We start from the raw sequence: 26,765 nt of genomic DNA, 5'->3' as shown, positions 1-26,765 counted from the left end.
ACTCTTCTACCCATAGCCATTCTGATTCTTTGGAATCCATCCTACATCCTACAGCTGGAGGGAGCTCTTAAAAGATACACTGATCATTTCTCCCTGCTTAAATTCTTCCATGGCTTCTCCTTGTTCTTGAGATAAAGACCAACACTCAGCACTAGTTTGATCTGTACCCCTAGTTTTCCCAAATTGATTGAACTTGGCTCTTTGTTCTTCAGTCTCACTGATTTTCAAATTTTCAGCCAATTCATGTTGTTCTCTAGCCACAGGGACAAGTACCTGGAATTTATTTTCTTTCATTAATAAATATTATTTGAGAGTGCCCCTTTCACCTAGTTAATTTCTATTCAACCTCTAAACCAACCTCAAACATCCTTTCACTCCTCAGTGCCATATTTCTTTGTCATAAACCCCTGTACTTTTTCTTTAGAGCCAGTGGGGCAACATTTGTAACTGTACACCTTTCAGTATGATTATATCGTCTGTCCCCCTCACTGGCCTGTAAAGCTTTAGGTGATCTGGAATCTCTTCTGTCTATCCTTCCCGTTGTATGCTCAGTACCCATATGATGCCTGGAAACTAATAAATATTCTACTAGTATATCTTAAATAAAATATTTATCAAATAATTCACAGACTGTGACTTAGAGTGCTATTATTACAATATTTGTCTAAAGTTAAATATATATAGTGTAATTTCTTCTCTGTGGCTCCATCTTGTTAAACTTCGTGTTTTATCTCTAAATTTCTAGAGGGAAATGTTTCCCTGTCATTCGTGTTTCCATTCCATGCTTCCTTTATTTCTTGAGCTGTACATCTTTGAGAAAGCAATGCTTGAGATCAGGTATCTTGAGTTTATTGAAATTTTTCAATTTAAAGCCAGTTATCTTAAATCCTTCCATAGACTTCTAAACTGACCTTCCACTAAGAAAAAGAAAGTGCTTATCTGAAGGAAAAAAGAAATGGCAGCTTTCCTATTGAAGATTCTTCATCCAAGCTTGACATATAGAAACAGTCTCTCTCCCTGAATTTTACTTAGTCATAAGTTTTTAGCTCAAATTTCAATTATAAGAGCTGACAAATATTTAATATTGAAAAAAAATGAATGGCTGCTTCCAAATAACACACTGTTCTTTGAGAAAGATCACTTAAAATATCAAATTTATCTCAGCTCCATTATCAATTGTTCTGAAAGTCTCCTTTGGGTCATTTATCTTTGTGATCATTGTTTTAATCCATATATTGGCATTTAGCCAGGTAGGACAGATGGACAAAATCTAAAAAAATATATACAGATGTATAAAAATGCACCCACGATACCCCTACTAAAATATTAATGATAAAGAAACCAAATGTAATGTGTTCTTTTTTATAATAACTTTAAAGAATTCATGTTTAATTAAAAGTGATCTATAAATCATGCTGTTTGCTAGCACTATTGACTGTGTCATTCCCATTCTGCCAAACTTAATATAAAATTAATTGTTAATTTTCAGGCCAGTAGTCTGCTCTTCACCAAGACATATGCTGATTGTTTAGACATGAGTCAGTGAAATATAAAACTTCATAATTGAGGGCTCTCTTTGTGATGTCTTAAAGTAATTCTGAAGATTTGACACTACTCTCAATATGTAAGTTTGCCCCTTTTATACACTGAAATGACTGTTCTGAAATACAACTTTAGACATGCTATGCATCAAGTCTATTTCACATGCAATTGAATGGATATTATTTCTGTAAAGTGCACTTAACTTTAAGAGTAGTGTGACCTTGTAGGGTAGTAAAGAATGGCTTATCTTTTGCACAATCACACACACAACTGTGGACCAATGTAAACTTTTCTCACTTTATAATACTTGAAGACCTCTGGGTTAGCCTGACCTTACATAAACAAATGTAACATTTCAGCAGCCTTTCACATGCTTGTTCAGAACAACTCTTCAAGCCAAAATAGCCACCAACTCCAAAATAAGTGATAATTAACTTAGGGAGTACTTGGCTCTGTCTTTAAGAAGGTTAGCATGACCTCAAATGACAAAATTATATTACTTAACTTATATTGTATGCATTTCATGGGCTGTTAAGATAATAGCTATTTATTTTTGGAGGAGGCTGGATGGAAAAATTTGACCAGTAAATGTTTCCATGACATTGCCCTTCCTGAACCAATCTCCAAACTTACTGAGTGACTTTTATTTCTATTATGACTATTATTATTATTATTTTGCCTAGTATCAAGGCACACCGACTCTTTCATTAAATAGAAATCAAATTCCTTTTCTCCAGGTGAATGAAAAGCATATTTCCTAACATTTTCACCCAGTGAATGACAGTAGAGAGACCTTATCTTTTCACACCTCTACAGCATCTCCACAGAACATCTCAGTCCACTCAACTTGCTTAGTGCAGGTCCTTCTCATGCTGAGCATATTCTATTATTCCCATTGCCTGGGATAACATCTTTCACCTGACATTTCCCTCTTCCCAATATCTAGATATTCAACACTTTTCATGATTTTCTTTGTACCTTACTGATGGGAAAATCCTGTTTGGAAAACACGACCACAGCTGCATGTAACAGAACATCCTATGCTTCTTAGAAATTCAGCTCTGAATCTTCCCATTTATCTTTCACTCAAGAAATCAAGCTGGAATTTGAGTGAGAATGTAGTTATTACACACCATAAGTTCAATGCATCATTTTCAATGTAATCATTGGCAAGGTTTCATAAATTTTTTTGCAGAAAATTACTTATGGCCCCATTAGGATATAATGACATTGGATTGAGAAATATTCACTGAGTCAAATTGATCAAGACCCAACTCAAGTTCACTGCAATTCAGAGTATATTAATTTATCTGTTTACTCATTTACTCAGCCACTATTTATGGCAATAAATGGGACCAGACACTGCATAAAGTCTTGGGCTATATAAAGACAGATGAAAAAAACTCCCTGTTCTGAAAATGAACATGCTGCATTCCCAGCTCTTTTTCTGTGACAGATACATTTGAGACTTTCGAGCTGAGTTTATAGAAACCCTCAGGATCCTTCTGAACACAGCTCTCCAAGACACTACTACTAATCATCTAAAGGTAACATAGAGATAGATAGATACTTCTACTGTAGCTGCATCCACAGAAATTTACGTAAAAAAGTCAGTAAAATGGAAGTTGTAGAGTCAGGTTCATTGCAGCACTGTTTATAATAGCCAGGACATGGAAGCAACCTAGATGTCCATCAGCAGATGAATGGATAAGAAAGCTGTGGTACATATACACAATGGAGTATTACTCAGCCATTAAAAAGAATACATTTGAATCAGTTCTAATGAGGTGGATGAAACTGGAGCCTATTATACAGAGTGAAGTAAGCCAGAAAGAAAAACACCAATACAGTATACTAACGCGTATATATGGAATTTAGAAAGGTGGTAACAATAACCCTGTATACGAGACAGCAAAAGAGACACTGATGTATAGAACAGTCTTATGGACTCTGTTGCAGAGGGAGAGGGTGGGATGATTTGGGAGAATGGCATTGAAATATGTATAATATCATATATGAAACGAGTCGCCGGTCCAGGTTTGATGTACGATAATGGATGCTTGGGGCTGGTGCACTGGGACGACCCAGAAGGATGGTATGGGGATGGAGGAGGGAGGAGGGTTCAGGATGGGGAACACATGTATACCTGTGGCAGATTCATTTTGATATATGGCAAAACCAATACAATATTGTAAAGTTAAATAAAATAAAATTTAAAAAATTATAAGAGCAAAACTTTAATTTCTTTAATTTAAAATATATATTTAAAATTATACATACATATATATGTATAATTTCTACACAGCACCATTGGATCTTATGCAAGAGTCAAAGGAATAATCTGAATTGAAACAATGAAGAATTTATAGTTTCCATACGTTACTTCAGTTTTCTCTTTTCAAAGTCATTATTTGACCTACCACACTCTAACTTCCAACATCTACTGGATCATCGAAAAAGCAAGAGAATTACAAAAATAAATCTACTTTTGCTTTATTGACTACACCAAAGCCTTTGACTTTGTGGATCACAACAAACTGTGGAAAATTCTTAAAGAGATGGGAATACCAGACCACCTGGCCTGCCTCCTGAGAAATCTGTATGCAGGTCAGAAAGCAACAGGTAGAACTGGATGTGGAACAACAGACTGGTTCCAAATAGGAAAAGGAGAACATCAAGGCTGTATATTGTCACCCTGCTTATTTAACTTATATGCAGAGTATATCATGAGAAATGCTGGACTGGATGAAGCAAAAACTAGAGTCAAGATTGCCAGGAGAAATATCAATAACCTCAGATATACAGATGCCACCATCCTTATGGCAGAAAGTGAAGAATAACTAAAGAGCCTCGTGATGAAAGTGAAAGAGGAGAGTGAAAAATTTGACTTAAAGCTTTCTAAAAGCTCAACATTCAGAAAACTAAGATCATGGCATCCGGTCCCACCACTTCATGGCAAATAGATGGGAAAACAATGGAAACAGTGAGAGACTTTATTTTTGGGGACTCCAAAATCACTGAAGATGGTGACTACAGCCATGAAATTAAAAGACACTTGCTCCTTGGAAGAAAAGTTATGACCAACCTAGAGAGAGCATATAAAAAAGCAGAGACATTACTTTACCAACAAAGGTCCATGTAGTCAAGGCTATGGTTTTTCCAGTAGTAATGTATGGATATGAGAGTTGGTTACTATAAAGAAAGCTGAGCGCCAAAGAATTGATGCTTTTGAACTGTGGTGTTGGAGAAGACTCTTGAGAGTCCCTTGGACTGCAAGGCAATCCAACTAGTCCATCCTAAAGGAAATCAGTCCTGAATATTCATTGGAAGGACTGATGCTGAAACTCCAATACTTTGGCCACCTGATGCAAAGAACCAACTCATTTGAAAAGACCCTGATGCTAGGAAAGATTGAAGGTGGGAGGAGAAGGGGACAACCGAGGGTGAGATGGTTGGATGGCATCACCAACACGATGGACATGAGTTTGAGTAGTCTCTGGGAGTTGGTGATGGACATGGAAGCCTGGCGTGTTGCAGTCTATAGGGTCACAAAAAGTCAGACATGACTGAGCAACTGAGCTGAACTGAACTATGACTTCTGAACTATGCCCCAGTCTCAGTCTTACTGGTGCCAGCAATCATCTCTTAGTTTCCAGGTACAAAGAACTCCTTCAGTTCTGCATTGCCTTTGACCTTTCCATAGAATTTAACAATGTCAATTATGCCTCCTTTGAAAATGGCACCTCCATTTTTAAACACTACACTTCTGGTTTTCCTCTCACCCCTGTGATAATTCTGGCTCAGACATGCATGTGTTTTGATACTTTTCCTTCCTCCGCCTCTGATATTTGGTTGTCCCTCCTGGCCCTCCAGTCACCTCTCTCCCTCTTGAAGTAACCTATGGGGTTTATTTTCTCCAGTCTCAGGATAGCAATTACAATAGATACCACTCACTTCATAGCCTAAATGAATGGTATTCCTAGAACTATACAGCGCCACAATCTATGCGACCCAACACATACCCTCGGATCTGTGTTTAGTCCAAGGACTCATATCTCCTTCCTTGATTTTGCACACTTTGTTGATTTCATCAGTTATATGAATTAGCCTCATGGATAGTTACACCTATACAATTACTCCCAAATCTATACGTGCAGGACTGAATACCCTAAACATCCAGATTTGTGTTTCTCACTTTCTAATGGACATCTTCACCAAGAACTTGTAGAAGTTCTACATTGCGTAAGAAGCTACACTCATCATCCAACTCTTCAAACCTGTTCCCCCTACTCTATTCAATATTTTAGTTAAGAATGCTTTTATACAGTCAGTTCCCCAAGGTAGAAATTTAGGAGCCAAATTTACTTCTCTCATCTCTCCATCCAAATCCAATCAGTTATTGTGTCTTGTCAAATCTAACTCTGAAATGTTTTTCAAATCTGTCACTTCTTATCCATTTGTACATAATTTCATTTATATAACACATGTGGTCATTTCCTTTTTTCATGTGACTTGACCTAGCCTTAAGGTGCTTTGATGTTACAAGTTATTTTTGCCTATTCATGTTTTTTTTTGTCCATTCTCACTATTTTCTGAAAACCTTTGCTCCTTTTCCCTGCTGTTTTCTTTAACCAAGTGATGTCATTTTCCAAACTCTTGTTGAAAAAATAATTTTCAACTCAAAAATTACTTCCTTTAAAATGTTTGCCAATCCTTTGCTCATTTGATTCTCCTCCATGAAATATTACCCTTTTCTGTGTTCAGGTTCTCACAGACTTTATTCATGTTACTAGTAAAAACACCTTTGATATTAATCACTACTTAAAAAAGCACTTGTTTCCTTTATTAAACTGTTAATTCCTTCAGGGCAGGAATCAGGAGTCTGAAATATATTAATAAATAAGTGATTCACACATAGAAGATATTCAATAAATTTGAGGTTTTATATTGCACTCCTAGCATCTGAATTGAAGATCTAAACAGATTTTTGAATACAGCATTAGGCGATTCTCATCCACAAAAGCATGTTTTAATGCAAAGTGTTCAGTGATGCTACTTATGAAAATAAAGGGAAATTGACAAGAACATAAAATGTGTGTACAGTTCCTGAAACTCATAGCTGCCATTGTTTCACAATGATTTAAGGAGGTATTATTCACTTTGTCTGTTTGTGACTCAATGATTATAAGGAAAGTTTTCTTGATTTTTGCAGTTCTACTGGCTTTCATTTTCTATGACCTGCTTTGGCTCCATAGCCTTGAAAATGAACTACTCATTAAACATATTTATGCCTTAAATATACTTCATAATAAGTAACATTTATGAACCTACACTTATTTTATTTATGAACCCATCTTTTTATTTTGTTCCTGAAAATAAATCAGGAGAAATGGGTCGACTACCAATTCCAGGTGACTATAGAGCAGAATGCTTTCCTCTTGCTAAATCTAGACTCACTCTTGCTCCCCTCATTCATATTCTCCTCATTCGCATTCTCTTGCTGACTTCCTCAACTCTGCTTGCCCGTCTTCGGCTTGGTTTGCTTCTCATTCTCTCTTCAAACTCTATATTTATATCTTTCAGAGTTGACTTCTTTCATTTGGTTTATGCAAGCAGAGTTCAAAGAACAGTGGAAAAAAGGCTGAATACTAGATATCAAAAGATTAGAAAGGATCCAGAAGTCACTTGGGAAGAAAGAACACTGGACCCTTGATATATTGTGTTTCCTCAGATTACAGAATCCAGCTACAAAAATGGATCCCTTGCAGTACTCCCATTGACTAAATCCTCTGCTCATATTATTCAAAATACATTCATTTATTTCTTTTACTTCATTCATTTATCATATGATAAGTGTGTACCTAATATACTCCAAGTTCTGCTCTAGGCTAGAAGGACACTTCAGAGTTCACATAGTTCCTTTTCAAATAGAGCATCCTTTGCATTCTTAGATGCAAAGGGGATGGATGTAGGCAATAAGCAAATAGATTCATGACACACCAGTGGGTTAAATATGTTATGCAGGGAAAAACTAACAAGGCAATGGGATAGAGAGGGGAGATTGTATTATTTTACTTAGAATAGTCAAGGACTGCCTCTTTCTTGGGATGGCATTTGAACGGAGGCAGATGTGACGAAAGGAACTGAGCCATGGGACTATCAGGGAGATAAACACACCTGGCATGGGGAAGAGTGCGTGCACGGGTCTAGACCCTGAAGCAGGGTAGTGCTTGGAATTTATATCAGTCAGGGTCTCTGCAGAGTGATTTGAGTATAGCCTCATCACAAGTCTCTGTGTAAAGAGCAAAGACAGTACAAGGAAATTGTTGGGAAAAATACAGTGTGTATGACTAGTTACAGTGGGTCTCTATTATTCATATTAGGCCTGAGGGATTGGTGACAGGAATCTCAAGACAGAGAGGAATGTGCAGAGAGGGCTGCTATATAGGATTGGACTCCTCTTAATACGGAGAACCTGCAGGGAGAAAGCTAGTGGATACAAACTCTGTCCTATCTTCCTCTGATCTCTTAGCAGTGATCCCTTTTGGCTGGAACCTGAGGCCTAAGACACCCTTTGATGGAATCCCTAACTTTCTTCCTACCAAGGCACAGAAGAAAAGGGAGAAACATGAAGGGTGGACCTTGAGGGACAAATCGAAGGAAGTCAACATAGCAAAGGACTCAAGGAGCCCAGAGTGTCTGGAATCTAGTGAATAAGAGGGAGAAGGGAGACAAGAGCAGGAAGAAGAGGGACAGCTCAGGTAGGGATTTATATCCTGGACTTGGACCTTGCAGTTTATTCTAAGTGATGTGTGAAGCCATAGGGTGTTTCTGAGCATGGATAGGAGCATGAGGACCATTTGGGAATATTACAGTAATCCAGAAGAGAAATGATGCTGGCTTGGACTAAGGAAATTGTGGGCAGGATGGTGTGAAAAAGAGCCAGATTCCAGATGTATTTGGAAATTAGAGCTATCATAATTTATTTACATTGACTATGAGAGAAAGAGAGGAAGATCAAGGAAAATTTCAGGTTTGGGGCAACAGAAAGAATAGGGTTACCATTTACTGAAATGAGAAAGCCTTCAGAAAAAGTAGATTTCACCAGAAACAAACTCACAGACTTAGAGAACGAACTTATGGTTGCTGGGGGGGAAGAAGGGATAGTTAGGAAGTTTGGGATTGACATGTATCCTCTGCTATATTTAAAATGGTTAACCAACAAGGTCCTGCTGTATAACATAGAGAACTCTGCTTAATGCTATCTGGCAGCCTGGATGCCCAGGGGATTTGAAGGAGACACATAGCTGAGTCCTTTTGCTGTCCACCGGAAACTATCACAAAATTGTTAATCAGCTACAATCCAATATAAAATGAAAGTTTAAAAAATACATTTCATAAGTCCATTAGGCATCTATGTAGAAATGTAATATGGTAAGTCTGAAGTGGTTGGGCCTTGGGATGTAAGTTTGACAGCTGTTAAATACAGAAGTTATATAAAGCTATGGTACCAGATGTGATCAACCAAGAATTAAGTGTAACCACATAACAGCACCCTAGCATCATTGGCAAAATTTAGTAGACTTTCAATGTAAGGAGCATCCAGCAAAGAAGACTGAGAAGGACTAAAATATGCAGTAGTGGGATTCCATTGAATGCCAACTGGATGAGAAAAGTTGAAAACAAAATAGCTGTAGTGAGAAAATAATCAGAATAAGAGAACCATTGATATATTTCGTGATGTTGAGAGAACTTAAAATAGAGACAGAAATATAGCTAACTACATTTTGATGATGATTAAAACATAATTTGATCTTACTATTTTTGAAATTCATAGGGTCATCAACTTAGTTGTTAGGTTACCAAAGCTTTCCCTAACAAATGAACATTTTTAAATAGCTTGATTAAGAAGATATCTTGAACTAAGTCTGATCCAAAAACTAAATGTATTTAAATTTATCTATTGTTCAATTTTCCCATATTACTATTAATATCTTTGACAGTAGGAAACTATTTTGAAGACCATAGAAAGTTCTAAAATAATTCGTGTATATCCTAAGGATAGGGTCAAGGTTCCTGGTATTTTCTTGTAAGTAACAAAGACCATTTACATGATTCCATATTTTTCTAGTGGTCTTTTTTTTTTTTTAAGTGCATATATCAGCCATGTTGAAAGATGATAAACAGAGCCCACTTCTGAGTTTCCTATCCCTTTAATATTTTGCTGGTGGAGGAGGGGCAGTAACCAAGTGTATCAGGTGTACATTACTCATTAAACTAATTAACAGTCCTTTGGGAGCCTTAATAGCCTCCTTCCTTTGTCCAGTTACTGGCAGGAAACTGCATGGCCAGGTGGTTTTCTGATGCTATAGCATTGCCAAGGGCTGCTACAGACTGGGAAAGGGCCTTAACTTCTCTCTTCTATATCCTCATCTGCTCAGCCCAGGTTTTTCTCTCTCATTTCTACCCTCTTCACACAACTATGTTTGATCATGGGGGATCTGGTAAAAGGCAGCATGTCCTCTTGAGTTCAAATTCAAGGCTCAAATTCAGTAAGCTAATAGCACAACTCGCTGTCTTACTTCTGTGGTTCATTTTTATGAAAATATAATTTCCCTACTTAAGAGATGCTTGAGGAATTGCCTTAATCAACCCAGAGTCCCTCTCTTTTTGTTGTGTTGCTACTGAGTGTGATCCTTGGTGGAAGTGGCTTGCATTTCATTACACAGAGCACTGCCGGGCTGTTTATTTTCTGTGTCTACGGAACAGAGAAACAGTTCAAAGAAAGGAGTGGTTGGAGGGGAGGGATTTGATGGTGAGGAAATAGGAGTATTTGCTTGTTTGGACTAGAGGGCGAATTCAAAGATGGAGACTTTTGTTTTCTGAAACCACGGTGAGCAGTTCCGGTTTCATGTCAAACATCAGGGTTTCATGCAGGATGTAAACATTTCCTGCTGGCCAAGTCTGTTTCTATAATGGTAACCCCATAGCTTCTGTGCTACTTGCACTGTAATTGTGCCAAGAGTTCCTGTGTTCAACAGGGGAGGTTAAAAGTCAGTCTGGTTTCGCAGCTGTTTTTGGTAAGAATTGGCTTTCCAGCAGCTCTAAAAACGTGCAGTTACACTCCTCAGACAAACATTAATCAGTGGCCATCATCTCACAGAGATACTGCGGAGTTGTCTGGAATGAAACTAAAAAGCTCCCTCTCTGTGGATATATGTAATGGTGGTGGGTAGGGAATTAATTTTAAGTAAGGTCATTGTAGAATTTCATTCATAATTTGTCCAGGTACATGTTAAGGTGAAAATGAGCAGAACCTGAATCTTTAAATGGTGGATCTAATTTCTCCTTAGACAGTAAGTTTAGAAATGATTTATCTTCCCTTTCAACTAATCTCAATTTGGCACCAATTCCCATCACTTTAGCTTTAATTTTCTTTTTTCTCCAGTTTCCCTTTGAAATAGTTTTTGATGTATAAACAAATACTTAAATGCAAGGAAGAGAGAGAGAACTTGATTTAAAGCAAGCCTGGGGTAAAAAGAATTATTTTGAGATAGGGAAAAACCCTCTCTAATGGATCTGTTTGATAGGTTTGAGTTTTCAAACTTCTTTTTTTGTTGTTGTTGTTTGTTTGTTTTTTTGTTTTTTTTTAATGGGCTTGCGTGCTCAATCCGGCTCCTCTGGCCACGGGATTCTCTAGGCAACAATACTGGAGGAGGTTGCCATTTCCTTCTCCAGGGATCTTCCAGACCCAGAGACTGAACCCATGTCTCCTGCATTGCAGGCAGATTTTTACCACTGAGACACCTGGGAAGCCCCTTCCTTTAATGGGGAGTTCCTCTATTTCCTTACAGTTTGTGTAACTTGTGCCCTAGCAGATAGTATGAGCTGCCTTTGATAAGCCCATTTTAGAGCTTGTTCTGTGATTTAGATCATAAAGTTGACAATGAGAATTATGTTCTTTCACTTGATAAAGGCAGCCAGAATTGGCAGAACAAACACAGGAGATTTTGAAAGTACTTGAAAGAGAAGCTATCCCGTGGGGTTTTCTGACTAATAAAGCGTATTGTGCATATCTCTTCTCAGGAGGCAGAGGAAAGCTTTAAACGGAGGGTAGGGTACAGACATCACAAGTATTTTAGAGATACCATAACATGCTAAGGAAAGCCAAAGCTATAATTTTATTAAACCATAATGGAAAGCATAATAAAAATGGTGAAAGCTGCATTTTTCAGGCTGAATTATCCAAGTCCTTTGGTTTTCCTGCAAGACTACAAATGAGAAGATGTGTGCAGGGGGTCTTTCTAAGGAAGTGAGTCAGATAAAGTAGCTTCAATGTGCTCTCCCATACACCCCTCACCCAAAAATGAATGAAGAAAAAAGATGTAGTTGTGCCCACCCAGTTGAAAGTTTTTAAAATTTTAACAAGAAATGATAAGATTAAAAAGAGTTCATGACATTTTTCAGATTGTCAGTAGTTCAACAAATAATGTGAAGTTCTTGGTGAACACTGATGAAGATGAATCTTCCCTGGGTCTAAAAATGCATAATATTATTTTTGTAAACAGCATTTCACATTCATGGCAAAAATTAAGACCTTTGTGTATATATAAAGTTTATCTTCTGATGATATAAGTTCCTTGTCACATGTGGCTACTGAGCATTTCAAGTGGCGCTGATCTGAACTGAGATATACTGTAAATGTGAAATACATGCAGAATTTCAAATCCCCCAAAATGTAAAAATATCGCAATAATACTTTTATTTTGATTACATGTTGAAATGATAATCATTTGGATACATTGGATAAATACAAATACTATTAAAATGAATTTATTTCACTTTTTAACCTGGCTATTAGAAAATTTCAAATTATAATTTAATTTAAAATGACATAGCTCACTTTATCTTTTATTGAACAACACTGATCTAGGGGCCAAGCTTGGATATTTATATCTCTACAACTTCAGGCACTGGAGCAGCTTTCAAAAATCAGGGGGAAAAATATATATTTCAACTGTAGGAGTGAAATAGAGATGAATAGACTTTAACTTGGATATATACAGAAAAGAGTTAAGACAGAAGAAATGGGGCATTAGAGCTAAGGAATATAAAAGATTGGAGGAACTGAAGACAAGGGTCAGATGATGGAATATGAATATAAAATAACAAAAGTAATGCAGTACACACATACACACACACAAACTCACACACAGAGAGCTGCTATCCTCATGCTTTCACATCCTGGTTTTTGAGTCTCTTTTACTTGGGTTCCAAGTAAATTCAGCAAGGTCAATGACTTCATACCTTGGCTCATGAAATTTCTTCCTGCAACTTTGGGTGGACTCACTTTAATAGTACAAGTTGTAATTATGAAATATATGTCCAGTTTGGTGGGTCTACTAAAGTAGTCATTGCCTATATTTTCATTATTCTTTTCTGTTGGTATCTTACATGTGTTATCTTACATGTGTCAGCCAAAATGTTGAGGTCTGAAACATCAAAGTAATTTGACAAATCTATAGGCTCATATCTTATCTTGGTCTGAACCTTCAAAGTTATATGGAAGAAATATAATAAAAATTGATTCTACAAAGATACCCAAAGCCCTCACCCATCCTTACATGGTCAGGATAATAAAAAGATATATACTGTCCAAAAATAAATTTCCATAGCTCCCTTGGCCTTGGGTGAATGAAAAACTATAGTTTTTAGTTTTATGGATCTCCTAGCCTTCACTAGCACCAATGTAGAGGAAATTAAACAATTAATCTTTCTTTTAATTGTGTGGGAATGTCAGTCAGTGAAGTAAACACAACTCATTCCACTCATGCTCAATGAAAGTTATCTACTGTGAAGGATTAGCTGCCACATTCAACAATAACGAAGCTCTTGTTTTCCAATAAAGAGGTTAATTGGCTTCAGAGAAAATACATGTACAGAACACATAGGCCTAATATTGGTTTTGCAAAGGCCCTGTGCGAGGGAAGTTAATGCTTCCTGTTTATTAGCTGTTTTACAACAATCTGCCCTTGACCAATAATTATGCTTACATAGCTGATGCTAATATTGTCAGCCCAACAGCTACTCACTGTGTCCTCTACACCTGTGTGCAATTGAGTTTGTCATCATTCCACATAGTCCTCAGGGCTTGCTCTTTGGTGTTATTTCCTGCATCCAAATAGACTGGAGTACCTAGGTGGTTGAAATTCTTTCTGCTGTCCAAAAACGGGCTGCCTTTTCAAGACCTTTAAAAAAAAAATCCTAAATGTAACCATCTGTTCAGCAGATTTAACTACATGGTTAAAAATTAGAAAAACAAAAGTAAGGGACATTTTCTAGACCCAAAAATTTTCCCCAGAAATTCACTCAGGTGTCTCACACATATTCATTTGGGAAGGTGCTTCTGGAGTTTTAATAGCATACTGTGGGTAGGGGGTCTTGTTAAATTACAGGGTCTGACTTGGTCAGTCTGAGGAAGGGCCTGGTAACCTGCATTTCCAATAAGCCCCCAAGTGATGCTGGTTCATGGAACAAAGCTTGAGTAACAAGACACTGGGCTCGTTTAGACCACAGTCATACTAATTATTCATTCATATTTATTGAAATGGAGACAAGTTACTACTTATGGATGACAACCTGGCCTTCTATTTTCCTTGAAAAGGATCATAAAATTTGGAAACAGAGTGGCTCTCAACATAGAAATCTCCTGATCAGTTCTGTGAAGGAATTTTTACCAAGCATGACAATGTATTGAGACCAGTTTTGCAAATGAAGATCATAAAGTGACATCAGTGCAGTTCAGCAGAGTCGCTCAGTCATGTCCAACTCTTTGTGACCCCATGCATCGCAGCACGCCAGGCCTCCCTGTCCATAACCAACACCTGGAGTTCACTCAGACTCACGTCCATCGAGTCAGTGATGCCATCCAGCCATCTCATCCTCTGTCATCCCTTTTTCCTCCTGCCCCCAATCCCTCCCAGCATCAGAGTCTTTTCCAATGAGTCAACTCTTCACATGAGGTGGCCAAAGTACTGGAGTTTCAGCCTTAGCACCATTCCTTCCAAAGAACACCGAGGGCTGATCTCCTTCAGAATGGACTGGTTGGATCTCCTTGCAGTCCAAGGGACTCTCAAGAGTCTTCTCCAACACCACAGTTCAAAAGCATCAATTCTTCAGCACTCAGCTTTCTTCACAGTCCAACTCTCACATCCATACATGACCACTGGAAAAACCATAGCCTTGACTAGACGGACCTTTGTTGGCAAAGTAATGTCTCTGCTTTTGAATATGCTATCTAGGTTGGTCATAACTTTCCTTCCAAGGAGTAAGCATCTTTTAATTTCATGGCTGCAGTCACCATCTGCAGTGATTTTGGAACCCCCCAAAATAAAGTCTGACACTGTTTCCTCTGTTTCCCCATCGATTTCTCATGAAGTGATGGGACCGGATGCCATGATCTTCGTTTCCTGAATGTTGAGCTTTAAGCCAACTTTTTCACTCTCCTCCTTCACTTTCATCAAGAGACTTTTTAGTTCCTCTTCACTTTGTGCCAAAAGGGTGGTGTCATCTGCATATCTGAGGTGATTGATGTTTCTCCCAGCAATCTTGATTCCAGCCTGTGCTTCTTCCAGCCTAGTGTTTCTCATGATGTACTCTGCATAGAAGTTAAATAAGCAGGATGACAATACACAGCCTTGACGTACTCCTTTTCCTATTTGGAACCAGTCTGTTGTTCCATGTCCAGTTCTAACTGTTGCTTCCTGACCTGCATACAGGTTTCTCAAGAGGCAGGTCAGGTGGTCTGGTATTCCCATGTCTTTGGGAATTTTCCACAGTTTATTGTAATCCACACAGTCAAAGGTTTTGGCATAGTCAATAAAGCAAAAATAGATGTTTTTCTGGAACTCTCTAGCTTTTTCCATGATCCAGTGGATCTTGGCAATTTGATTTCTGGTTCCTCTGCATTTTCTAAAACCAGCTTGAACATCTGGAAGTTCACAGTTCACATATTGCTGAAGCCTGGCTTGGAGAATTTTGAGCATTACTTTACTAGCGTGTGAGATGAGTGCAATTGTGTGGTAGTTTGAGCATTCTTTGGCATTGCTTTTCTTTGGGAGTGGAACGAAAACTGACCTTTTCCAGTCCTGTGGCCACTGCTGAGTTTTCCAAATTTGCTGGCATATTGAGTGCAGTGCTTTCACAGCATCATCTTTCAGGATTTGAAATAGCTCAACTTGGGTTCCATCACCTCCACTAGCTTTGTTCATAGTGATGTTTTCTAAGGCCCACTTGACTTCACATTCCAGGATGTCTGGATCTAGGTGAGTGATCATACCATCGTGATTATCTTGGTCATGAAAATCTTTTTTGTACAGTTCTTCTGTGTATTCTTGCCACCTCTTCTTAGTATCTTCTGCTTCTGTTAGGTCCATTCCATTTCTGTCCTTTATCGAGCCCATCTTTGCATGAAATATTCTATTGGTATCTCTAATTTTCTTGAAGAGATCTCTAGTCTTTGGATCCTGGAATGTTAGGTCCATGAATCAAGGTAAATTGGAAGTGGTCAAACAGGAGATGGCAAGAGTGAATGTCGACATTCTAGGAATCAGCGAACTAAAATGGACTGGTATGGGTGAATTTAACTCAGATGACCATTATATCTACTACTGCAGGCAGGAATCCCTTAAAAGAAATGGAGTAGCCATCATGGTCAACAAAAGAGTCTGAAATGCAGTACTTCAATGCAATCTCAAAAACGACAAAATGATCTCTGTTCGTTTCCAAGGCAAACCATTCAATATCACAGTTATCCAAGTCTACACCCCAACCAGTAACACTGAAGAAGCTGAAGTTGAATGGTTCTATGAAGATCTACAAGACGTTTTAGAACTAACACCCAAAAATGATGTACTTTTCATTATAGGGGACAGGAATGCAAAAGTAGGAAGTCAAGAAACACCTAGGGTAACAGGCAAATTTGGGCTGGAATACAGAATGAAGCAGGGCAAAGACTAATTGAGTTTTGCCAAGAGAACGCACTGGTCATAGAAAACAAACTCTTCCAACAACACAAGAGAAGACTCTACACATGGACATCACCAGATAGTCAACACTGAAATCAGATTGATTATATTCTTTGCAGCCAAAGATGGAAAAGCTCTATATAGTCAGCAAAAACAAGATCAGGAGCTGAATGTGGCTCAGATCATGAGCTCCTTATTGCCAAATTCAGACTGAAATTGAAGAAAGTAGGGAAAACCACTAGACCATTCAGGTATGACCTAAATCAAATCCCTTATGATTATACAGTGGAAATGAGAAATAGATTTAAGGGACTAGATCTGATAGATAGAGTGCCTGATGAACTATGGACGGATGTTTGTGACATTGTACAGGAGACAGGAATCAAGACCATCCCCACGGAAAAGAAATGCAAAAAAGCAAAATGGCTGTCTGGGGAGGCCTTACAAATAGCTGTGAAAAGAAGAGAAGCAAAAGGCAAAGGAGAAAAAGAAAGATATAAGCATCTGAATGCAGAGTTCCAAAGAATAGCAAGAAGAGATAAGAAAGCCTTCCTCAGTGATCAACGCAAAGTCACATAGAGTAATGTTAAAGACAATACAGCAGGCTCAAAATGGAGTTGCTTGTGCTAAAGCCCTATGTCACCAAATCAAAACTTACCTTGACTACGGCTACAGCTCTCCCAGGCATGGAGTCGTAAACCTGCCTGATAAATTCCTGCCACCCTCTAAAGAAAAGTAATGTTTCATTAATGAACAGCTCCTCAGAACTCCTTTTATCTGCTAGGTTGGATGCGTGAGGTGTGTACTGAGTCACTTCAGTCCTGTCCAAATCTTTGCGACTCCATGGATCTTAGACCACCAGGCTTCTCAGTCCATGGGATTCTCCAGGCAAGAATCCTGGAGTAGGTTGCCATTTTATCCTCCAGGGGAGCTTTCCAACCCAGGGACTGAACCCATGTCTTTTACATCTCCTGCATTAGCAGGCAGGTTCTTTACCACTAGCACTGCCTGGGAAGCCTGCTAGGTTGTACACTGCTCTTCAGATTGACTTTTGCTTAAATAAAACCTCAAATTTTTAAATATGCTTCAGTTTTTCTTTGAACAGTACTATGCACAGAAATAGACATTTGAGGAAAATGATTAAATAAATATGGCAATGAAAATCCCCAACTGGGACAGTTAGATTCATTACCTCCTTAATTTCCTACCTTTCACCTTCTTCTCAATTCTCTCACTCTCCTGGAGAAGTTATTTCAGTTTATTCAGTGCTATTCCTTCTGATGGTACACTAACTGGGTTTCAAATAGCTCTTTAAAAACCACCCCATGTCATAAATAGGGCACAGAAAGTTCATTGATGGTGAAAAACAAGAATCAGGAACGGCAATCATCCAAAGACTTTGAACATTTTTAAGTACAAGTAAGTACTCCCCCTTGTTAAATGTTTTTGATGGCTATGGGAAATATTCATATTAGTTTCTAAAAAAAAAAAATGATGACCAGGATAAAGAGGCTATGTAAAAATAGACTGAAGGACAATCACCAAGCCGATTCTGTTTCACCATGCAAGTTTCAGGGACAGCTCTAAACTAGCAATTTTCAATTAAACCCAATCTGTCACGGTGGGGAAAACAGTGTGGCCGACAGGCTCTGCGAAGAGATTTGGCTGCGAGTGGCCATGTTAGCACTCTTAACTGAAAATAAGCTATATTTGTTTAAACCATGGCTTAAATAGCACTGCATATTTTTATTCCTCAGTAAGCATTTATGCCATTAATTTCTACAGCATACAATTAGGCACTACAAGTTCTGTGTTGGAATCTCCATCTTTCAGTTTTTCTTGTGTCTCTAAGTTTGGCCGGGTAGGAGAAAAGCAGAGTGATAAAATCATCCTTTCTTCCCCTCTCTCTCTCCCACGTTGGGAGACATTTCTGTCCTTGAAAATGTTAAGTGTTCAAATCATTTCTGAGCCCAGTTCATGGTCATCACTTGAAGGAGACAGTTTGAGACAGCAGGAGCCTCTTAAACTATCTCACCACAAAATATAAAAAGACGGGAAAGAATGCATCCTTCCCCGCTTCAAAATCCAGTGACATGGCACCACTCTTGTCGTATAAATTACCTTCTTTTCAAGGTTGTTCTGAAGAGCTGGGGACTTGTAGGCATCAAGAGACTTTACATTATTAACAAGGTTTATATTCTAGAAAGACATACTGATCAGAAATTAATGGCATTGATATCCCCAGGAACAAAACATGAGCTGTGCTTGGAAAGAGAGATTCTTATTTATCCTGGTCTAATAAACAGGACCTTTCTCTGATCATCACCCTTCAGTAATTTGGATTGACTGTATCATTAGCTCAGTAGCACGCATACCAGAACCCGGTCAGAGGTATGTCAATCATCTCATGTTCTTCTTCGCTTCCCCCTCTTCTCTTTTCCCTCTTTTCCTTCTCTCTCGTTATGATTTAATTGAGAAAGCTTGAAGTTTTCTGGTAAGTAAAGTTATGTGCAAACCTAAGATTCCAAGTAGGATCTGAGTTCCTCTCACTGTCCACCTTTACTCAGTGTAATGTGATCAATCTCAGGAGGGATTGAGGGCCTATGTACCAATATTTTATTGAGGTGCCCCCACATTCCTTCAACTGTTGGATGTCCCTGATTTAATTCAGAAGTGAATCAGAGGCTGGCTTTCCTTCCATTTACGGATTTTCAGTTTCAGGAAATTTTGTAAGTCAACAAGCTTTTCTTATTGTCCATGTGCTGGTTATAGAGTATGTATCTGTTGATGGTTTGCAAATCCTTTATGAGGCTCTCAGTGTGTACTTGCAATCACTTGTGCTTGGACAATGATCAGAATTTTTATAAATGAAACTGTAACCAGCTAGCCCACATGGCAAAACACTGCTCTTTGGGACACAGTGTAGCTTATAAGTTAAGCACATGAGTAACACAGAGGAAAAGGAAGGAGAACTCTGTGTTGGTGATGCTGACTTCCCTTAGAGAACAAACTGGTCACCTTACCAAGGCTGACTTGAGCTCTACTATAAACATGCAAAACAAGGAAATTGCATGCTTTGGGGGCATGCTTCATAAGACAGCATAAGGTCCATTTCAGGAAACTCACAGAACAGTGGGTGATGCTAAATGCTAGTGAGGAACTTGCAATATTTTGCACATATGGACTGACTATGCTGTAGCATATATAAATATTTCATTTGCTAATTGTAGTTAGTTATCAGATTGCACATGAACAGACAGAATGACATATGAGAAGTTCCAAGAACACTGTGTAACAGTACATACAGCTGAGATATAGTTTTCTCACACTTGGCGGGCATTCGAGCTCAGCGAACACAACTTTTTCCTTGTTCTTTAATTAAGATTAAAATATTTTAAAATCACCAAATTGAGAACATCGTTATAGTGTCGTGTTCAAGGACCAATGCCAAATGGAAAGTCAGAAACTAGAGCTGAAGAGTCATCCATCTTACAATTTGCTTGATGTTTTTGGGAATCCATTGAGAGTTCATTTTACTTCCCCCCAGATTAGGTAACCAATACCTCTCTTTTTCATTTTGGAACTTAATTGATGAGCTACCTAGAGAGGAGGAAAAAAAAAGAGAAGGAGGAATAATAATTGAAAACATTACAGAATCTCTGAAAAGGGAACTATCAAATCAGCTGTATAAAATTTTCAAAGCAGAAATGAAAGCATTCAGTAATATTTAAAATCGGAAGGGAAGAGATGACAAAAATAATTGAATACATTTCTGCTTTATGGGGATTTATACATAAATCTGAAAAAAATAAAGTGTCTTTCCAAGATCAGGTCTAGGTTGTCAGGGCTAGTACTGGAATTCCTGCTTCCTAGATCTCCACTCTTTCCAGTTTGTTATGCTATCCTTATCATTAACAAACCTTTTTAGTTTGTCTGTCTCTAAATTATGATTTAAGTGGATTAGTGAGATGAATATGGGTTTTTGAATCAGTGATATCTGAGTTCAAATCCTGGCATAGTCTCATTTTTTCCCTTCATAAAATAGGTATAATTATACTCATTTCCAGACATGGCTTAAGGACTAGCAATAAAATGTAAAATGTGGACAGTCCCACAAACATTGAGATGTTCAGAAAATAGTAGTTCTTATTGCTATTTATGTATCCTGAAGGCCTGGGTACTTAGTATACACTCAATAAACTTTTTTGAATAAATGAACAAATAAAGGAACAAAGAAATAACTGACAGAGGACATAAGAATGAATAAGTGAGTGAATGACAGTCAGAGCTGTCACTAAAAGATAAATGAAGAAATCTGTATTTTCTTTGGCTTCTTTCAATCTATTAGGAATGCTTTATTTCCTCTTTGACTTCCCTCATTCACGAAGTTTGTTCTTTTGGTTTCCACAGTAGTTGAAAACATGACCCAGAAAACAGAAAATCAAAATGCACAAAATCACTCAAAAATGTATATCAGCTCAGTGCAGCCTAAATTGGAACATCTAATTGAACACCTATTCAAACAGAGCTTTGTAAACGTTGCCTGAGATCACCGGCCAATCTCGAGCAGAAAACCTCTCCTAGGGACAGGCCATTTTAATTAAATTTACCAAGTCATGGAGGACAACATGGCCTTGTGCCTAGGTATTCCTTCTTCTTTTTTTTTTTTTAATTAATGTACGCAAAATTACCCTCATACCATTTCAACAACCTGCTTAATCAGACTGCCTGTAAAAATTGGGAGTCTCCAATATTAACTTTGCTAAAGTGTCCTTAAGACCAGAGGAGCAAAGAAAACAAGGAGAGGTCAGCAGGTCCCTGTGAAAGTGCTACAAGAAACACTATCCGTTCTGTTCCAAAGAAGCTGAACTTTTACTATGGAGAGGTCAGGATGAGGAAGCTGAGTGATCATAAACAATTGTTCTGCCCAGCTCTTCAGCCCATATAATTCTCTAGCAAATAAAGCATGTGGAGGGCCTTGTGTGTGAGGGAATTTTTACTTTAAAAAACTCTGGTCTGGAGATGAAAAGTATGTTCGATATCCTTTCTAATATTCTTCCAACTCTTCAATTTTTTTTTTTTTTAGGAAAGATTCCATGGACGGAGAAGCCTAGTAGGCTTCAGTCCATGGGGTAGCGAAGAGTCAGACATGACTGAGTGACTTCACTTTTACTTTTCACTTTCATGCATTGGAGAAGGAAATGGCAACCCACTCCAGTGTTCTTGCCTCGAGAATCCCAGGGACGGCAGAGCCTGGTGGGCTGCCATCTATGGGATCGCACAGAGTCGGACAAGACTGAAGTGACTTAGCAGCAGTAGCAGCATTATAGGCAAGATGAAATCCAATAGACAAATATGTACAGAAATGTGTATAAAAGCCATTAAAAATATTAATGCTTTTCTGGTATAGAAGAAATACTTGCACATTTAAAAAAAAATTGAGGAGACTTCCCTGGTGGTCCAGTGGCCAAGACTTCATGCTTCCAGTGTAGGGGGCTACAGTTCCATCCCTGGTCAGGGAACTAGAACCCAGATTCCTCAACTAAGAGTTTGTGTGCCACAGCTAAGACTTGGCAGAGCCGAATAAATAAATAATAATTTTTTTCTCTCTTAACTGGGAATGAGTAGAACAAATACAAAGCAAGGGGTGGGTGTGGGGATGCCATACTTCAGTCCGTCAGCACAAAGGCAGTCTTGGTGGGGGTTTTGTTGGCTTTAAAAAAAAAAAAAAATCAGTTTTATCAAGGTATCATTTTCATATAAGAAAATGTACACTTTTCAAGTGTACAGTTCAATAGGTTTTAAGAAACATATACATCAAAGCAACCACCACCAAGGTAAATGACTCTTCTTGGAATTCAAGTCTATACCTCCCATCTTTGGCTCAAGCCAATCTGCTCTTTATCATTGTAAATTGGTTTCCATTTTGTAGAATTCATTAAATAGACTCATACCATACACATTCCTTTATGTGTGCTTCTTTTATTCTGCCTGTTTTTATATTCATTTACATTGTGGCATAGAATTAATATTCTAAATGGATGGGTCTGTGTTTTCTTTGGCCTTTAGCACTGTTGGAATAATGTTTACCATCTGGAATAATTTAATCAGGCAAAGGGATGGTTTCAGAAAACAACTACAGAAATCGCCATGAGTTGATCTTGTTCTAGTCTGACCAGAGAAGGATCAACAATGAAGTAAGTCAGAAAGAGAAAAACAAATATCATATATTAATGAATTTGTGTCCCTGGTAGCTCAGCTAGTAAAGAATCTGCCTGCAATGCAGGAGATCCTGGTTCAATTCCTGGGTTGGAAAGATAGTCTGGAGAAGGGATAGGTTACTCACTCCAGTATTCTTGGGCTTCCTGGTGGCTTTTCTTTGGTAAAAAATCCCCCTGCAGTGCAGAAGACCTGGGTTCGATCCCTGGGTTGGCAAGATCCCCTGGAGGAGGGCTTGGCAACCCACCACATGGCTATAGTACATGGGGTTGCAAACAGTCGGACATGACTTAGCAACTAAGCACACAGCACATATTGTGGTATGTCCCAGAGATTTGTTCCTTTTTGGTTCTGAGAAGTATTCCTTTGTGTAGAGATACTACAATGTGCTTATCTACTCATCTCTTGATAGACTTTGATTTTTAGTTATTGTTATGAACACATCACTTCCTAGGTGACACAGTGGTAAAGAACTGCCTACCAATGCAGGAGATATGGGTTCCAGTATTCTTGTCTGGAAGATTCCATGAACAGAGGAGCCTGGTGGGCTACAATCCATGACTTGACAGAGTAGGACACAACTGAGCAACTAAGCATGTACACATTATGAATACAATTATTATGAACACTTTGAACACTTATCACAAGTCTTTATGTAGACAAATGTTTTCCTTTCTCTTGGATAAATATGTAGGAGTAAAATTGCAGAGTTGTATAATAATGGATGTTTAACCTTATTAAAAGAAAAAAAACTGTCAATTATTTTCCAAAGTGACTGTAAAATTTTATTTTTCTTATAACAACAATAAAGGTTTGCATTGTCCCATATCCTTGGCAACATCTGTCACTGTCCATTATTTCAACTGTTAGATGTGCAGTGGTATTTTATTGTTGCTGTTAATTTGCGTCTCCCTTATAGCTAATGATGGAGAAGGAAATGGCACCCCACTCCAGTACTCTTGCCTGGAGAATCCTATGGAGGGAGGAGCCTGGTAGGCTACAGTCCATGGGGTCGCAAAGAATCGGACACGACTGAGTGACTTCATTTTCACTGTAGCTAATGATGATGAATATATTTTTATGTGCTTATTGACCATTTATATATTTTCTTTTGGGAATTTTCAGTTCAGATTTTCTGTTTATTTAAAAAATTATATTATGAAAAAAAAATTATATTATTGAGTTTTCAATACATTCTGGATATAAATTGTTTGTCAGAAATATGTATTATTAATATCTTCTTCCAATCTGTGGCTTACCTTTTAATTTATAAATGCTGTCTTTCAAAGACCAAAAATTTTTAATTTTGATGATGTCTAATTTATTATTTTTTCTTTTAAGACTCATGCTCTTTGTGTCCTAAGAATTTTTTGCTTGTGTAGTGATATAAGGACTTTATTTATCCTGTGTTTATTCTAGAAGTTTTGGCAAAAACTCTAAAGCAACACTTTGGAATGTAAAACACTCTTAAAAATTGATGTTTTCATTTCACTTATATTCAATGTATTTTTTGTAATACACTTTTGATTTCTTCTTTGACTAATGGTTTATGTAACAATGAATTTTTAGACCTCCAGATATTTGGGAATTTTCCAAATATCTTCTTTCTCTAAAGTTTTAGCTTAATTCTATTGTAGTTGGCAAATATACCCTATAAGGTATCAGCCCTTTGAAATAGTATCATTTTATGACCCTATACAAAATCTGTCCTGGTGAATGTTAGTCTAGAAGGAAGAGACTAAGAGAAACAGAGAAATCTAGATATTTCTTTAACTTTCTAGTATGTATATTTGTTTTGATCTGAAATATTATCATTTAACAGACTATAACATTAAAATTCATTCAGGAACACATACAGTAATTCTAGGGATGAGAAATTGACCTGTAAATTACATAACATAAATATTTGGAAATTTATCACAATTTCAAGAAATCAACAAAATTAACTTTGCCATATCTAATTTCATATTCAAATTTATTGACTATTTTTCTGAAGGGTATTTAATTTTGTCCTCACATCTTTTAATAATAATATTACTTTGTGAAGTTGCCTCTCTTCCATAAAACTCTTTCAAAAAATGTTTTGAGCCTTTGGCAGTAAATTTGGACATTTAAACCCATGAGGAAGCTAATCTAATCCGAAAAGTTGGGAGTTGGCCAAATAAATATCTCTTTCAGATAATCTGCACTAAAATTCTTTCCATGTTGAAAAAAAAATTGAGAAAAGCTTGATCCTATAACTGAAAATTTCTGTTTCACCAAAAGAACATAAAAGAAACAATAATCTGAAGTTGAGAGAACGTTCTATTAGTTTCCCAAAAGCCTCAATGATAAAATGGGAAGACAATAGGAAGTAATAAGTAGTAAACAGAAGGATGATTTTTCTCAAGCAGATTGTTGTCCTCAGTGAATTCTAGAGGACTACAGAACAACCAAAAAAAGTACTAACCAAAAATTAAAGGTGAACACCATGATGGGAGGTTGGATGAGGCAACAAAGCAGAAAAAAAAAGCTTGAGAGGGTACCACGTTGAGAGACCAGCTTTTATTTGGGTCTGGGCAACCACCATACATAATTTGTTATTCCAATCAATCAATGATTCCTTTTAAAATTATTGGTAGATTTTTCTTCCCCTTTGCACATTCCTTTGGAATGCACTATTGATGCCATGCAATTATATCTGTTAGGAGTCAGCTATATTAAAAGTCTTGTATGGCAAAAGAGAAACAAGAAAAGATTTTGCTATACTTTTAAATTCAAATTAGCTTTCTCAAACCACAGCTGGAATAGATTATTTTTGACCTTTCTTTAAATCATAATTTATATCTTTGCAAATTACCACCATCAAAGTTGTCAGGACAGCAAGAAAAATGTTTCTGTTTCACAAAGTGGAGGGCATGATGCCATAAGGATGGTTTGCAATGAATTTAGCTCTCCCTACTTACAGTTTTTCAAAATCTTCAGGTTGATCTCAATTATGTTCAGCTGGTAAATTTGACTTAGTTTTATCTTCTTTTACTCTTTTTTTGCTTAAATACATATAAATTCTAACTTCTTATCTATGGCCAATCTGATTATTACATGAAGTAATCCCTATAAGCTAATAGTCATCATAGATTTTAATGCTGTCACTTTTTCAGACACTGTTTTCTTTTAACCCTCATAACATCAGCAACCTCCTGTAATGGATGAGAAGACTCTTGGAGATATTACATTCTGTACACAGCCTCACAAATAGTAAAAGAAAAAATTATGTCTTGGACCCAGAACTATTTGATTCCAGTCTGTTAAAAAGAACATGTGACTAACTCAGTCTTTCATTATTCATTTTCTTTATTCACTCATTCACATTGGGCACGTTAAATGCCAGCATTACTCAAGATATTCACAGTATTCAAGGGCGTATAAAAATGAATTAGAAAGCAGGCCCTTTCATCAAGGAGTTCACAATCTTTAATTAATTAAATTTTTTAGAAAAATGTTAAGTCAGCCCTGTTCATGTGATGAAATCACCTCCTCCTAGTGTTTATTATCTCTGAGTATATTTGTCTAAATTTGTGCTCTTTTACCTTACCTTTGCAACTGAGAAGAGAATGCTGCTGCTGCTGCTAAGTTGCTTCAGTCGTGTCCGACTCTGTGCGACCCCATAGACTGCAGCCCACCAGGCTCCTCTGTCCCTGGGATTCTCCAGGCAAGAATACTGCAGTGGGTTGCCATTTCCTTCTCCAATGCATGAAAGTGGAAAGTGAAAGTGAAGTCGCTCAGTCGTGTCCGACTCCCAGCGATCCCATGGACTACAGCCCACCGGGCTCCTCCATCCAGGGGATTTTCCAGGCAAGAGTACTGGAGTGGGGTGCCATTGCCTTCTCCGGAGAAGAGAATAGTTACTTTTTAAAACTAATGCTATAGATGGATGGGGGGCTTCCCTGGGGTAAAGAATCCACCTGTAAACCAGGAGACACAGGAGATGCGAGTTTG

At 37.6% G+C, this 26,765-nt stretch overlaps 1 long non-coding RNA gene across 1 annotated transcript in view; it reads right to left on the bottom strand.

The window, feature by feature from the left end:
• Positions 1 to 26,503, bottom strand: part of LOC139178207 (uncharacterized) — an 81,197-nt gene extending 54,694 nt beyond the window's left edge. Inside the window, exons 1-2 of the long non-coding RNA XR_011562629.1 lie at positions 26,362 to 26,503; positions 13,635 to 13,790 (exon numbers count right to left, since the gene is read on the bottom strand). This is a non-coding gene — a long non-coding RNA (uncharacterized lncRNA). The remainder of the gene's footprint in view (positions 1 to 13,634; positions 13,791 to 26,361) is intronic.
• Positions 26,504 to 26,765: the final 262 nt, after the last annotated feature.

This window comes from Bos indicus, chromosome 1 (assembly GCF_029378745.1).
Source record: "Bos indicus isolate NIAB-ARS_2022 breed Sahiwal x Tharparkar chromosome 1, NIAB-ARS_B.indTharparkar_mat_pri_1.0, whole genome shotgun sequence".
Classification (NCBI taxonomy): Eukaryota; Metazoa; Chordata; class Mammalia; order Artiodactyla; family Bovidae; genus Bos; species Bos indicus.
This window is presented reverse-complemented; position numbering and strand designations above follow the sequence as displayed.